This window comes from Syngnathus leptorhynchus, chromosome 19, assembly GCF_054491065.1.
Source record: "Syngnathus leptorhynchus isolate UIUO chromosome 19, UIUO_Slep, whole genome shotgun sequence".
Lineage (NCBI taxonomy): Eukaryota > Metazoa > Chordata > Actinopteri > Syngnathiformes > Syngnathidae > Syngnathus > Syngnathus leptorhynchus.
Window position 1 is genome coordinate 4718666 of NC_141213.1, and position 13951 is coordinate 4732616.

General features: G+C 42.4%; 1 protein-coding gene across 4 annotated transcripts in view; it reads left to right on the forward strand.

The window, feature by feature from the left end:
• The first annotated feature begins 509 nt into the window (after positions 1-509).
• znf438 (zinc finger protein 438) overlaps positions 510-13951 on the forward strand; it is a 37081-nt gene continuing 23639 nt past the window's right edge. For all 4 annotated transcript variants that reach the window (XR_015069170.1, XR_015069171.1, XR_015069172.1 and 1 more), the window contains exons 1-3: positions 510-640; positions 1564-1639; positions 12490-12563. The gene's annotated coding sequence lies outside the window, so the exon portion shown is untranslated. The remainder of the gene's footprint in view (positions 641-1563; positions 1640-12489; positions 12564-13951) is intronic.

A 13951-nucleotide genomic window follows, 5' to 3' on the forward strand; every position in this document is an offset into this window, starting at 1 on the left:
TGTTTGTTTGTTTGTTTGTTTGTTTGTTTGTTTGTTTGTTTGTTTAGATCTGGCATCCGTGTTTTTTTTCCCAAGGCATTAATTGGGTTTGACATTTATTTATTTCCACAGCCAAATAATCAATATGCAAAATCGTTGCCTATTTGGGGCACCCAAAGTAAGAGTCACCATCGATTGTTTACATGCATCTCTGCGCTCCTCTCATCTGCGTGCCAGCGAGTGAAACTGCTGGAGTTAACTCAGCAGCTGAGCGCTTGGCTGCATATAGTGCAGGAGACGCACTGAACAGGCGGACTGTACCATTTCTTCTGGTGTGAGGTATATTATGACAAACATGTCTATAAAGCACCGTTTTTTTAACCAGTCGCGAGAGAAAATATTCAAGCCAAAAAATATAAACCGTAAAATTAGTGAGTTGAATTTACATGAGCCGATTTAGTACGAGGAATAACAAATGAAAACTATCCCCCGCATATAAACACCCCCATATGTTATCATTTTCGGTTTGGTCCAAAATGGCTGGAGCAAAAACAGAAATGAGAAGCGACGATTTTGCAGAGTATTTTGCAAAATGACTCCGTCTTTAAAGTGAAGGTGCAGCCTCCAGTTCTCTGGAGATCCGAGTGGGACGTAATTCGAGGTAATGCAATAGTAACATGGAGCCTGATGCTTTGACTTACGTCAACGAAGCCAAACAGGTCTTAGTTTGCACTGCTGTCAGTCACCATAGCTTGTACATGTAGCTGGAATATCTGCATTAGTTCTTCATTTACTGTTTGTGTAACACCGTCACTTGGGAAACAACAACATGCAATAGTGTGACGTGAATATTCACATGCATCAACTTTCGTGTTGGTAAACGCTCTCGTAAGATCTGTCAGTTTGTGCACAGGTTGTGCAGAGCAGGCCCGTGCTAATCCGACGACGATGCTCTGCAGACAAACGTCATCAAATTAGGATTCCAGCAGCAAGCAATGTCACTGACAGCCTCAAAGTGATGCTCAGATATTGGCTTCATGGGAATCTTGTGCATAGAACTCCCTTGCCACTTTGTTCTTGGTTGCAGATTCCAAATTAAAGTGTTTCTGGAATGCACAAGTCATAGTCAATTGACAGGTACCTGTCATCTTCCAAAAGAGCAACATAATGAGTAATGTATGACATTTCTGCACAGTATAGTTTTGGCACACTAGTAGTGTACAGGTGACCTAAACAACATTTTGTGAGTGAGGTAAGACTGTGCACTTGTTGGCTTCTGCATGCAACCAGTTCTACTAGTGATGGACTAGATGTGAACTAGTAGAATTTTATGAGGGTTTTTTTTTCCCTTTGCACAAGAGTCAGCTTATTCAAAACCCACATGTACAAAATAATGAAAGCATTCTTTGTGTGTATATGTAAACTGTAACCTATGTGAAATTAAAATGCCAGATCTGATTCATCAAAGTAGGTCGTTTCATTTTAAACCCTGAAGCACCGGACGATATGTTTCCGCAGTTTGTATTTTTGATTTCTATATGTTTATTTAATATTTTCTAATAGGACTTTCATTTTTCTTACAAGGAGCCTTAAGGACCAAAGCTCTGAAAACTGGCCGATGCATTGATGGATTGTGAGGCCCACGTTTTAGGAAAGCCTGGTATGTAACTTTTGGGATCCTTTCTGCTGTAGTTAAAACATAACACATGACTGGTGAATTATGAATGAAGTGTTTCTGCTTATTGTACATGGTTAGTAAATAAAATTGCTTTTTTTTATTGAACAGTATAGCGCAAGTAATTTTAATCATATAAATAAATGTAATTTAATACATTTAAAAACAAAAATGTATCAAATAAACTTTCATCTGCATGCAAGAGTAGTCATTGGCTGCGTGTTATGTTTCTGCATGTATTATGTCATGTTGTTGATTTGTTTGGCCCATAGTTGATGTAAAAGGCAGAACATTTCCTTCCAAGTTTGTCTTTTGAAGTGTCTGCCTTTTTAGCAGTTTATGTTGGCTCTTTTCCCGTCGACGATGTGAAACAAATTATTTTGTGAAACAAGCCATCTGCTGTATCAGTTTTCTCATCGATTGGTGACTGGAAGCGTTCTGCCTGATCAGCCGCACTTGGCAACTGTGAGCTTGCAGTATGTCAACATGGATGTTTCTCACAATCAGTGAATAAAAAAAAAAAAAAGCTTTCCTATTCTTGCAAGTATTACTCATACAGCAGTGCTAGTTGAAATGCATTTTAGATGTTAATGATCAGATGTGATAAATTGACATTGTGTTTGTGGGGAGGAGGGAAGAAGAAATTCCCCTCCAAGAAGAGCCAACATACTGAACCTGGAAATAGCTCACACTGTGGTGTATATTCCAGAGGGGGTTTTGGTTTTCCTTTCCAGGTAGAAAATATTATTTCCACCACTGCCAGGAAGCCAGGTTTTGTCACATTATAACGAGCTGTAAAGGTCAGTGAATCCCACATGCTGCAACTCTTGCAGGAAGTTTTCATTTCGCACCCCTTCAGACCTGCATTTTTTTTTTTATTTTTTTTTTGGGAGGTCTTCAATGTCTAGCTGTCATCGCACGTTGCCCCCAAAAGCCAAGCGTGCATTTGCCCTTCACTTGCCCCCTACTAATTTTTTTTTTCCCTGTAGAGCTCTGTTACTGGGGTCTCATGTCAATCTAGTGTAGTTCAGCTTTTCTAAGTAGACAGTTTGCTGATCCAAATTGCAAGACGTGCATTGGTCAAATGTTATTTTTCTCAAATATTTGACACAAAAGTTATCACCATCATGAGCTACATACAGTAGCGTAATAAGCCCAAGTGTTCATCATAAGAAATGTCCCACCCTAAAAAAAAAAAAATACATTGCCGTTACTAGGGCCACATTCCCTATCATAAAAATTAAACCCAGGTCTAACCGAGATCTGCAGAGCTTTTACTCAGATGTGATTTTGTTGGAAGAGTGGAGCCACAAACCACAAGGAATCCAATCTTTTTCCAGATTAGATTTGGGCCATGTGCTTCAGGTTTTGGTCTGGTACTTGTAGGAAAATATACAGCACTGCTATAAATATTGTATTCACACAAAGGTGAAGCATTGATTGCGATTAAGATGTGTCAATGTGCATAGTGAAATGAATTTGATGTTGCAATATAGCAAAAAAAGCATAGCAAAGCAGAAAAAAATGAATATTGTCTAGCTATATGTGTAAGATGTATAGAAATCAAATAAATTCATCTTTTGATGTGGCTACTTCAAATAATTATAAATGGCTGTCTTTTTCAAGTCAGTAAAGTAAATCATAATAGGTAAAAGCATGCATACGATTTGATTCCAGCTTTATAGTTCATTTCAGAGCAGCTTACTGCTCACTTGGAAAATTGGTTAGCTGACACGTTTTTTTTTTTTTTTTTTTTTAAGAGTTTTTCACTGGGCCCGGTGCAGCTCTCAGCTCTTTGGAGGAGTCGGTCACAGTTGGACTGTGACAGCCTCGTTTATCACGCTCACCGTGGCAAATGGCTCACACTTCTGAAGGGTGCGTCACGTACAATGGCTCTAAGGGAAGTGTACCATTGTGGTAATTTTCCACCCCTTGCAAACGTGAGGAAGGGGTTGGCATGTAAACACGGCACCTTGCGTAAACAAAATCCATGCCATACAGCTGGTTGTGATGTTGATTTTGGCTGGTGAGCAGTTCCACTGTGGTTTCTCGTGGGGCGAGATGGCAGGCAAAGGAAACTTAGATGCTTGTCTAACGTTTCCGCTCGATCGTATGATCATATTACTGTAACACGCACATGCATTCGCTTTTCTTTCAGGCGCCACTCATCACGGTGCTTTGAAGAAGCAGTCTCGGTAGAAATTATTCAACAAAGAGCCGACGCGAGAAAAATCGTACTACTTTTTCGACGAGCGTAGTTTGAAAGTTTTTTGTTTTTTTGCATAAGAAAGGTAAATGTCAATTGCTGTTATCGACAGCAAGTGAGGTGCAGACATGAGCAATCTGCAATACAACTGTTTCATATGGCCCAAAAAAGATTGCTCGTTTAAGAACATCTTTTCTCTTTCATACTATTCTGCTTAAACGAGTCCTTTCAGGTAAGTGCCGCCCAAATATGTCATGAGCGGATGGTTGAAGAACAAGGAAAGCGCATCTCATGCCTGAATAATGAATGAAGAGCATATGGTGGATGGGAAAATATGTTTTTGGCTCAGTAATAGTCGGGTGAATATAATTTCTCAAGTCTCATCCGACTTGCGTTTTAAGGACCATGATATGGTCTGAAATTCATATCATGGTATGAATTGAAGGCCTTCACACTATCGTAAATCATCGGGGAAGTTTTTCTGATCGGGGTATTGATTGAGATTTCATCGACCTGACCTGAGAATTCCTTCTATTCATTTCGAATGAAAATGGAATGCAAACGTATGATATGAACGCATTGTAGCATCAGTTGGTCCCCTTGGTAGCATGCGACAAGATTAACCACAATAGCTCTAGAAAACATTTCAAATCCAAGTCATTTTGGACCTGGCACATGTTTATTCCGTCTGAGACGGTCTTCTAAAATCTGAAAGCCAAGCCACACCCTGTCATTCCTCTGAGGGTCCTCCCACTTCAAGAGGTGCGGTACATTCATGAATGGCAGCATCCCGTGTTACGGGGCGCTTTGCAAAATATACCGCCCCCCTGTTAATTCATTTTGTTACTCCACCCTTTGTCTCCTCAGCCTCTCATCTTCCTGTCTCGCAAACACGTTATGCGCGTCTCCCGTTCTCCTTCCCACAGCTATGATTTAAGCGTCACGCTTGCTCCCACTCCCTTGGATCCCTGGATCACGTTACCCTGCCATTACTCAGTCGTTCCCCTACGAGGGTGCTCCGCGTCAGCAGTAACGGAGCCCGACTGCCTCCTCCGGACCTGTAGACTAGCACGATTTAACCACAGACGCCCATGGTCAGTGGAGGAGCTCCAGCTATGGCACAGACACACTGGAAAGTTATGCAGCGTTAGTGTCATGCAGGCAAGCTTCACTGTTTTGCAGCTGCATTTTCTATTTCAAGACTAGACGTCTTTGGTTGCACAACAAACTGATCATGTTTCAGATCCGTACCAATTTGTTTTTGTCTTCACCGTCTTCTCCTAATGATTTTCATCAAGAGCATTGAACATTCCCGCTTTAGCTTATGAACGAGCCCTGCAGAAATGTTAGGATTGCAATTTGATTCATGGCTGCTGATTAAAGCTTCTGTATATTTTAAGGAATTGTGGCGAGCCTATCGCTTTAATTTATGGGAGCTAGTGAGGGCTTGTAAGTGCGTAACTGTGTCTCTGCCTATGTATTCTCATAGGTTGTAAAGTTTATAGATGCCAGAGCAACCTCCTGCTATTAAGCTTGTTGTGCACTCATGTGGAGCTACAACTCCCCTCTTTGCAATCACCTTTAATTCCGCCACTCACTAAATTTATCTCGACATGACACACGGTCGTCCTGCGTGAGGCAAGCTAGCATATCACCGCACGGGAAGAGCCACTCTGGCTGGGATAATCTTCTCTAATTGAAAAAGAGGCATCGTCGAGGGCCGGTGGCTTCTATGTTGCTCATCCCGCTGCTTGTTTTGCAGTAATGAGACATCTGGGATGTTTGGAGAAGACTGTCAGAGACTAAACAAGAGGGAGCGCCGCTTGTTTCCAAGATCTTGAATGTGGACGTTTTAGATAAGCATGGCATGATCAATTTGCGATAGGTGTCATTCACAATAGGAAAACTGCAATTAGATGATTTGTTTTACTTTCTTCTTTTTTTTCAGACCGATGCCAGTTTCAGGACTTCATTTTTGAGGAGTCACGATACCGATACCAAGTACTGATAACCACTAGTACTTTTGAAGCAGAAAATGTATCTCCCCAAAAAATTGACAGATCATTTGAAAGACAGACATTTATATTCTAACATAGCAATTTTCCTGACATAAAATGAATGTAAAGAGGGCCATACCTAGTATCGGCTGTCGTCGCGAGTACCGATACTTGGTATTGTTATTAATCGTGTTTACATTTCTTAACCAATCCTGCGTCACATTCGCGGACATTGATTCTGATATATTCACTGCGGATACAACGTCGGTTCGTCTATCGTTTAAGGGCCACGTCACGTCAGAAAATCCCACTCTTGCACCTGAAAAGATATAAACCGATGAACGCAGCATTAATACTTGAGAGGCTTAGTTCCAAACTGCTGTAATTCATTATTTGGTTGGTTCTGAGCAGAGATAGCAGCGGTTCAGCATGTACCTGTCAGTACTAAATGATTGCTCATTTCCTGCCAGGGGGGGGGGGGTTGCGGGGTGAGAGTAATAGCAAGCAGCTGCCTCAGCTGGACCTTGCCTCTCCTCGCTCTTTGCTTGTTCTTCTCAAGCAAGCTTCCGTGCCAAGACGCCTACTTCTTGTTCATGTTGCGCACAACCTGTTTGAATATATCACATGCAAATGAACACCATTGTTGAAGTGGAAATTTGACAAAAACACCTACGATTGACTAGTTGTCTTCTTTTAACAACATCCATTTAGTTTTTTTGATTAGCTAAATGTTCAAATCCATACATCATAGGCGAAGCACCGGCAATGAAGAGCCATTTCATCACCTACCTCTCTGACTTTCATTGGAAAACGATAAACATAAATCTGGACGATGCGTCCGTTTGACTCAAGTCTACTGTGTGGACGTAAGGAGGTACGGAAACAACGCCAGGTTCTTCCCGGGCAGTGGAAACCAATAACTGGAGCTCTCTGGTCTTTGCTGACGTTTCAAGGAGGGGGGGGGGGGGGGGGGGTCACAAAAAAAAATCCCACCTTCAGCAAAAGCAGACCTGCAAATCAGAGTCACAAGTGCTTTTAAAAATGAGGATGTGAGAGATTCTTGAGGAGCCCTCTCAGCAATGCAAAGGGATAGACCGGAAGCTCTGCCTGTGAATCGGAGTTAATTAACAAAGTAATTAAGATCAAAATCTCCGCCCATAAATCGTCTATACATTAAAATCGGCCATCAAAAAGAAATCCTTTTGTAGAAGGGGTAAATTAAAGCCATCAGACTTCTTCGTGTCTCACAAGGGACATCTGTTCAGAGAGAGCGGGCCAACGTTAAGTCGGGTTACAGCCAACATTGCTCCAACAGAAGCTAGCTTCATAATGCATACACTCTACATCTTTTAACTTGTCTTAATAAATAATGTCACTCCAAGGCATAGTTGGATTTACATGGACTGTAAGTCACACCAAATGGTCTTCTTTCTCTTAGGGCAAATTTCTATGGTTGTGTTTTGGTTACGTTTGACCTTAATTCTTTTTTATTTTCTCAGTAGAATGTTGATATTCGTGTAATACATTTGTGTGACGTTACACTAAACAGAGCCCATTGTATTTGGAAATGTGCACTCTGATACACTCCTGGAACATCAGAGCATAGTCGGAATGTGCTGATCGACAGCGCCAGTCTTTTTTTTTTTTTTTTTTTTGCAACTGAAGTGATCTCAGAACTACAACCGGATCGTACCGTATTGTAAAACATACTAAATTGTATCGTTTTTGCAAACGAGTTTAATTTATTGGGCAAATTCGAGAAGTATTTCCAACAAACCCTCACTTTTTCATTCGCGGTAAAACAAAATGGTTTATACACACCATAAAAGTGAACAAGAGAACGAAGCAGCAAGGAGGAACACTGGACGGAAACGAAACTTCCTATCACCTATACACACGCTCAAGTATTGCCACATAAGCCTGTTTGAGGAAGAGAAGGCTACTTGTCAGCAACAGCCACACTTTAGGAGAATGAAATTCCTCTATTTGTCTTGTGACTCGGGGAAAGGGCCATCCTGTGTCAGGAAACAAAAATTGATTCAGTCACCATAGCAAACATAAAACATCATCTGGCATCCAAAATGGCATTTAATCGTGATATGTTAGCATTTGCTACATTGCACTTTGACGTCAATTCCAGTCGACAGCAGAGGGCGGTAGAATGTCAAGAGATGACTGTGATGATTTTTCTCCAAAAGTCATTATCGTGCCAAGCTACGGAATGAAATCAATCCAAACAAGCTGCTAAGAAAGAAACTATCATTCGAACTACGCTCACTTTTCAGTTTGCAAATTTGTCGTAGCCTAAATGACTTCCTCTGGTCTTTCCTTTCAGGCAGGAAAGGGTTACTCTCCGTATTTCCTGTCCAATTCCCTAAGCAGTGGCTATGTTCTGATTGCTTTCTAGATGTTAAACATTCCCAGGCTCTTATAACCTTCTTGGTTTGCCTTTGCTGTCCAACAGCTGTCCCAGGTGAGCAAGTGGGCGAACCTCCTGTTTTTAAGGATGAAATCTACATATTTTTTTTTCTCACAAGGGGGCAGGAGGTAACGGGACTGAAGGGGCCAGGAAGCTATGAGATGAGAGTGTGGGAAAGTATATCCCAACTTTGGCATTTTATGACGTCAGCTTCCATTTCAATAAACCTTCTTGACTCACTGTTATAGCGGAAATGTTTCCTTTTAGGGTTCATTCCCACTCCTGGCCTCACGAGACACCGGATCGACAGCTGAGTTATGTTATCTCATCTGAGTCAGCGAAGCCTTCGCATCAGTCATGAAACAATCCAGATTGTGCTAACATATGTGCGTGGAGACTGCATTGTGGACATGACCCAGGAGCAGAGCTCGGCCACGCTGCTCTATATTTAGCCCAGCGATGCTCGGGCTAATTGCCCTCCCAGGCCTAATCATTTCCAGGCTCTGCAGCTCACAAGTGACTGAAGGGGGAGACCAAACATTCTCAAAACCCATGTTAAAGAGACGTCGCTATCAATACACCCATCAATAGACTTTACGGAAAAGACAAATGATCTTACTATGTGGCTTTAACTTGTGGATAAACACAAATAAATTGGTTATCAAGGTTTTCTCATGTGTTGTTGGCTGATAGTCTTGAAAAACTTCTGAGAAAGAGGCAAAGAAGGGTGACGTTAAATAAGTGAAGTGTATTTGGCAGCCTTTTAAGCCTTGAAATTGATTGTTCGTCTTCATTCTAATGATAAGATAATCCCCCCCCCCTCCCTCCTGGTTCCCTCATTATAAATAGAGCCTCTTATTTTGTGTACGCTGGAGAAAATTAGCACTCATGATGAGCTTGCTCTCTCAGCAAGGAATTGGCCACACCACCACCACTAAAGATTATTGGTGCCAACTCAGTCCTGGTCATATAACCTTGAATTTGTGTATGTTACCAACCCCCCCCTCTATCCTAGTTAATTAAATAAATGGCTTCATCAGGACAGTCAACTGAATGAAATGTCACATTATTGATGCTGATGAGTCTGTCAGGGATAAAGGGGCGTGGTTACCCTAAGAGCACTTTAATGATATTAGTAGAGATCTGCTTATTTATTAGACTGTGAGTTATTTATGCAGAGCAGTGGTGATGGAAAAACCACTACGTCGGTTTATTGTAAGCCATAAATGTCACAGATGTGCTACAAGAATATTTGATCGAAATATTTGGGGGAAAAAAAAAAAATGCTGTCAAATGGGAAATGTTGGTGACCGTTTTCAAGATGGCCACAGGTAGAATTATTTTCAGAATGATCAATTAAGCTTCAAACAAACTCACCAGGCTAACTATGCAATTACACCGACTGATTTCTCATTTGTAATTTGGATGTTCTTTTTTTTTTTTTTGATAATTGCTGGAAATGTATTGGCCATAAACAAGGCGACTGGAAATATACACCGTCATCGCGTATACTTTCATGCACTCGTTGGCAAACGGTTAGTCGGACGTGAGTCTGGCAGGCTCCCGAGTCTCTGGGTTGCTCTGATAGCGCTTGTTCCTTTGAGAGCCGAGCACGCCGCGTATATCGACACCGTCTTCGTCCAGGGTCTGATCTCAGGCCAGCTCCAAATGATCCAACGTCTCCGCTGCCAAGACCTGGGCCGAATACAGATACACTTGAGCGTATCATCATCATTTGGGTACCAGTGCTTTGATACCACCCACACTGACTCTTTGCTGGATGCATAGATGCCCCCTTGGCAAATGAGCCCACCTCCTTGTCTGCCTCGCCTCTCTTGATCTGCCACAACTGGCGTGTCTCCCTCACACTTCTCTGTTCCATGTCCCCCCCCCCACTCCCCCCCCATTACCCAAAACAGTCTTTCTTCTCCCACCCTCTCCTCCCAGTTCCTCATCAGATCCTCAGGACCATTTTTTTTTTCGCGCTTTGCTGCGAGTCCTGCGAGGGGAACCTTGAGGGTCTCAGTGGGATCAATTTAAAAGGGAAGCACTTGTCTCTCCTCCTCTCCTTGGCCCTCTCGGCTGATTGGATCCGCTCACCAGAAACTTGCAGGCTTTTGATCTCACGCTCTCCAAACCCACCCCTTGGAAGAAAGTTTTTGCCCGAGTTTGGTGTGGAAAAAAAAAAAAAGTCTGTTCCACTTTCTGAGAAAGTCCCCCCCCCCCCCCTCCCATTGCGTTTCACCTGTGCATGATGGAGAAATTTTATAAAGAATCTGGGTGATTAAAAAAAACGCACACAAACTTAGCCATAACTGATTTCTCTTTGAAGATGTAAGAGTGATTCCTCTCTTCTACACCTAGTGGTCTTCGAGTGAGAAGTTGCTGCGAGCTGCAATAAATAATTTACAGTGCGAGGAAGCCGTTACAAAAAGGTAGGAAGAAGGTTCTGCCTTAAAGCACTGCGTTGATGTCACTTTGTTGGCCCTAAAGTTTCAGTCTATCTTTATAAGTGACCCTAGTTTTCCACAATAGCTCTTGGAATAGCTTGAACTCGAAGTGGCATTTCATAATGTGGCATTCGTGCATCGATACTTATTTAGTGGCAAGATGCTTAAGAAGTTGCTGAGACCACGAATTGGTACTAACTTTCTTTAAATTTACATCCAAAGAGAATTTCTTCTATTCAGTTATCTTTATTGTGTAATGCAAGTTTTAAAGAGTCTATTTGTTTGTGTCATTGATTTTTTTAAATATGGAAGACTGGCTCGAAGCTCAAGCTCAAGTTTCCCTTTAGGTGTACCTTACCATTGCAGTTGGTATCCGACTGGGCGTTCTTCTGTCAGGTTACTGGAGGTCAAAGGGTTTGTGTTTATTGAATGTCTGTCTTAACTGACCTTTCTTCTCCTTGGAAAAGTCCCGTCATGATCGTATTACCAGTCTTGGTAAATTTAGCCAAACTAAGACCACAATACACCTTTTTTCCCGGAAAGAAAGTTCCTTTGCTGTAGAACCACACTTGAAAGTTTGAACTGGCTCAGATACAAGCATTTGTCTTTCTGAAGAAAAGTAACCCTGCGTAATGACATCATTGGCAAAAGCTGTACGCTAATTGAGGTTTAATGCTAGAGTAGAACGAGCAGGGCTGTAATTTTGCCGCCCTGGCCTGGAATAGACGATGTTTTCATGTGGTCCTAGCAAATTTAGAGTCCAGCCCTGCCACTATGGGACACCTGTTTTATTTTTTGTATTTCTTTGTATGAAAAAAAAAATTGACTTCTTTTGGTTTGCTCTAACATGGGATTTTCCATTTGAAAGAATTAAGTCGAGAAATCCTGCTTTAATGAATTTATTTTCACGTAAACAAACCCCTGCGTCACCTTTGCGGCTTGTTAGCATCATTTCGGGAAGACTTCCCGTGCTTTCTGATTTTTAGTTCAGGCGGCACAGAAAAGCATCCACTACATTATTCCGTTGCGTGTGCCGCTCTCCCGTTCCTCAATAATTCATCCAGACAAGTAGAATGATTATTCTATGAATATGCACTAAAAATTCATTTCTTGTGCTCTTTCTGTTCAACTTTGTGCATGTCGGTGTGGAGTTGGATTGTGTGGCCTTGCGCATGTGCGTTGCTGTGTACGCAGCTCTTTTCTGCTTGAAACAAAAGAGGTGTCAGGCCGAATTAGCCCCCTTATGACTGAACGCCCAGAGAGCTTAGAGATGCACCACAGGTTCTGCTGAGTCGCTCATGAGCCACACTGTCTGCCTCGCCCGTCGCTTTGTGCCCACCCCCACCCGCACGCACCCCCCCCTTTTTCCACTCCCGAGTTGCTCTAACAAGGTTGTTGGAAGAGGATAAGGCGTGTTAAATGAATAATTTACACACACAAGAGCGCTCCTTATTTATTTAATATGGATGGATCCGACTGAGTGGGCAGCCTTGTGTCCCCTGCCTGCCGAGACACTGTTGGCTAAACGAGCGCTCATTCCGTTAAATGGAGTGTGTCCGCGCGTGTATGCGCAAAGCCACGTGCGAATCATGTCGTCGTCGCCGCCACGTCGTGTTACTTTTTACACGTTGTCGCAAATAGATCGCTTGAGAGAACTTTACCTCCCTTTGTCGTCGTCGTCGTCGTCGCTGCGTTCATGAATTTCAGAGTTTTACAGACACACTTTTTGTTTTTGGGAAATTCAATATTTGATGTCTTTACAGGGGGGAGTGCGGATAGGTGACGGGTCGGACCACGATCTCGGCTCCACCTAATGACGAAGGAGATCATCAAATAGGTAATTTGAGTTTAAGATGATCCTCAATTATGGGGAGAACTTCTGCTTTGACATGACTTGGCCTTACATTGTTAAAAAATGTATCACACAGTTGCATCATGTACCTTTTTCTTCTGTTGATGGAGGTAGCCATGCACAGCAGGATCCATCACTACAGCTTGTGTATGTATGTGTGTGTGTGTGTGTGTGTGTAATTCCCAAGAGAAAAAAATCCCATAGCTCACACTGACCTCATTATAAAAATAGCTCATCTATCCACCCATCACATTTTTTTTTTCAATTTTTCCTCTTCCCCTGCAATCCCTTATACATTGTGATCCTTTCTACCTTTCCACTTTGTCTCTCTGTCGGTGTTTGCGGTGGATTTAACACAAGATTAAAAGCTTACGCAAGTCTTTGTAACATTAAGGTTTCTCCTGCACCTGTCATTACCAATCCTGTCCTAATCTGGGATCATAAGATTTCTTTTAATCAAGAAACCTCTCAGGATGGCATTTCTAAAAAAAAAAAATGAAACGTTGCTTCCGTGATGTTCCGACCGTGTCCTCTAGCTACAAATCAATCTGCCGTGTTTTCCTTTCACCGTCTCGTCGACGTGGTCTCTTACATCGTTTCACCTTCTTTCCCGTCATTGGAAAACATCCTTGTAAATTAAGCGTCGGAACTGAGTCCTTCTTGTGATGTCATCCACAATGATACTAAAGAGCTCCAGGCTCACCTCAACAGGAGAACTCCGAGGATCATCTGCCGATTCTTTTGATCTGTTTGAAGGAGCAGACGTCATTAAGGAAGTTTTACAACGTTTCCATTTGTCTCTCAATCGGAGCCACAAACATATGGTGGGCCTTCTCTGGTTGGTACTTGGCGTCTGTGTTGGGTTGCCCTTCCCAACCTCTGCTTCTCCTTTCTCCTTCTGGGCCAATCACGTCTCTCCCTGAGCCAGCTGTAATTAGCATCCACACAACACTAGTTATTTACTCAGGTTGTGAGAAAAGGGGAGGGAGGTTAAAATGAAAGAGATGGTTGCAAGCTGGGGAGAGGAAGAGAGACTCTCTTTCATATTGGATGCACGATACGAAGGAGGACGTGATGCAAAAAAAAAAAAGTCCAAAATTAGATGCGCAAAACTTTTCTGCATCTCTATGCCGCCCTGCCTTTTCCAGTGTTTCATCTGAGATGCAGAGGGAGTAAAATTAGCACGATGGCATCTTCGTTCCTTTCAGATTCCCCGTTGAATTGGTCCCATTGAGTCAGTGGAGTGATCATTAAGGTGTTTGTGTGCCAGTAGAGGTTGCAATGAGGCTTCTTTTCACCCGGCAGTGAACAAAACTCTCTCAGGATGCTGTGTTGAAGTCTTGAAATTTCTTTTCTTTTCTTGGAGAGTCCAC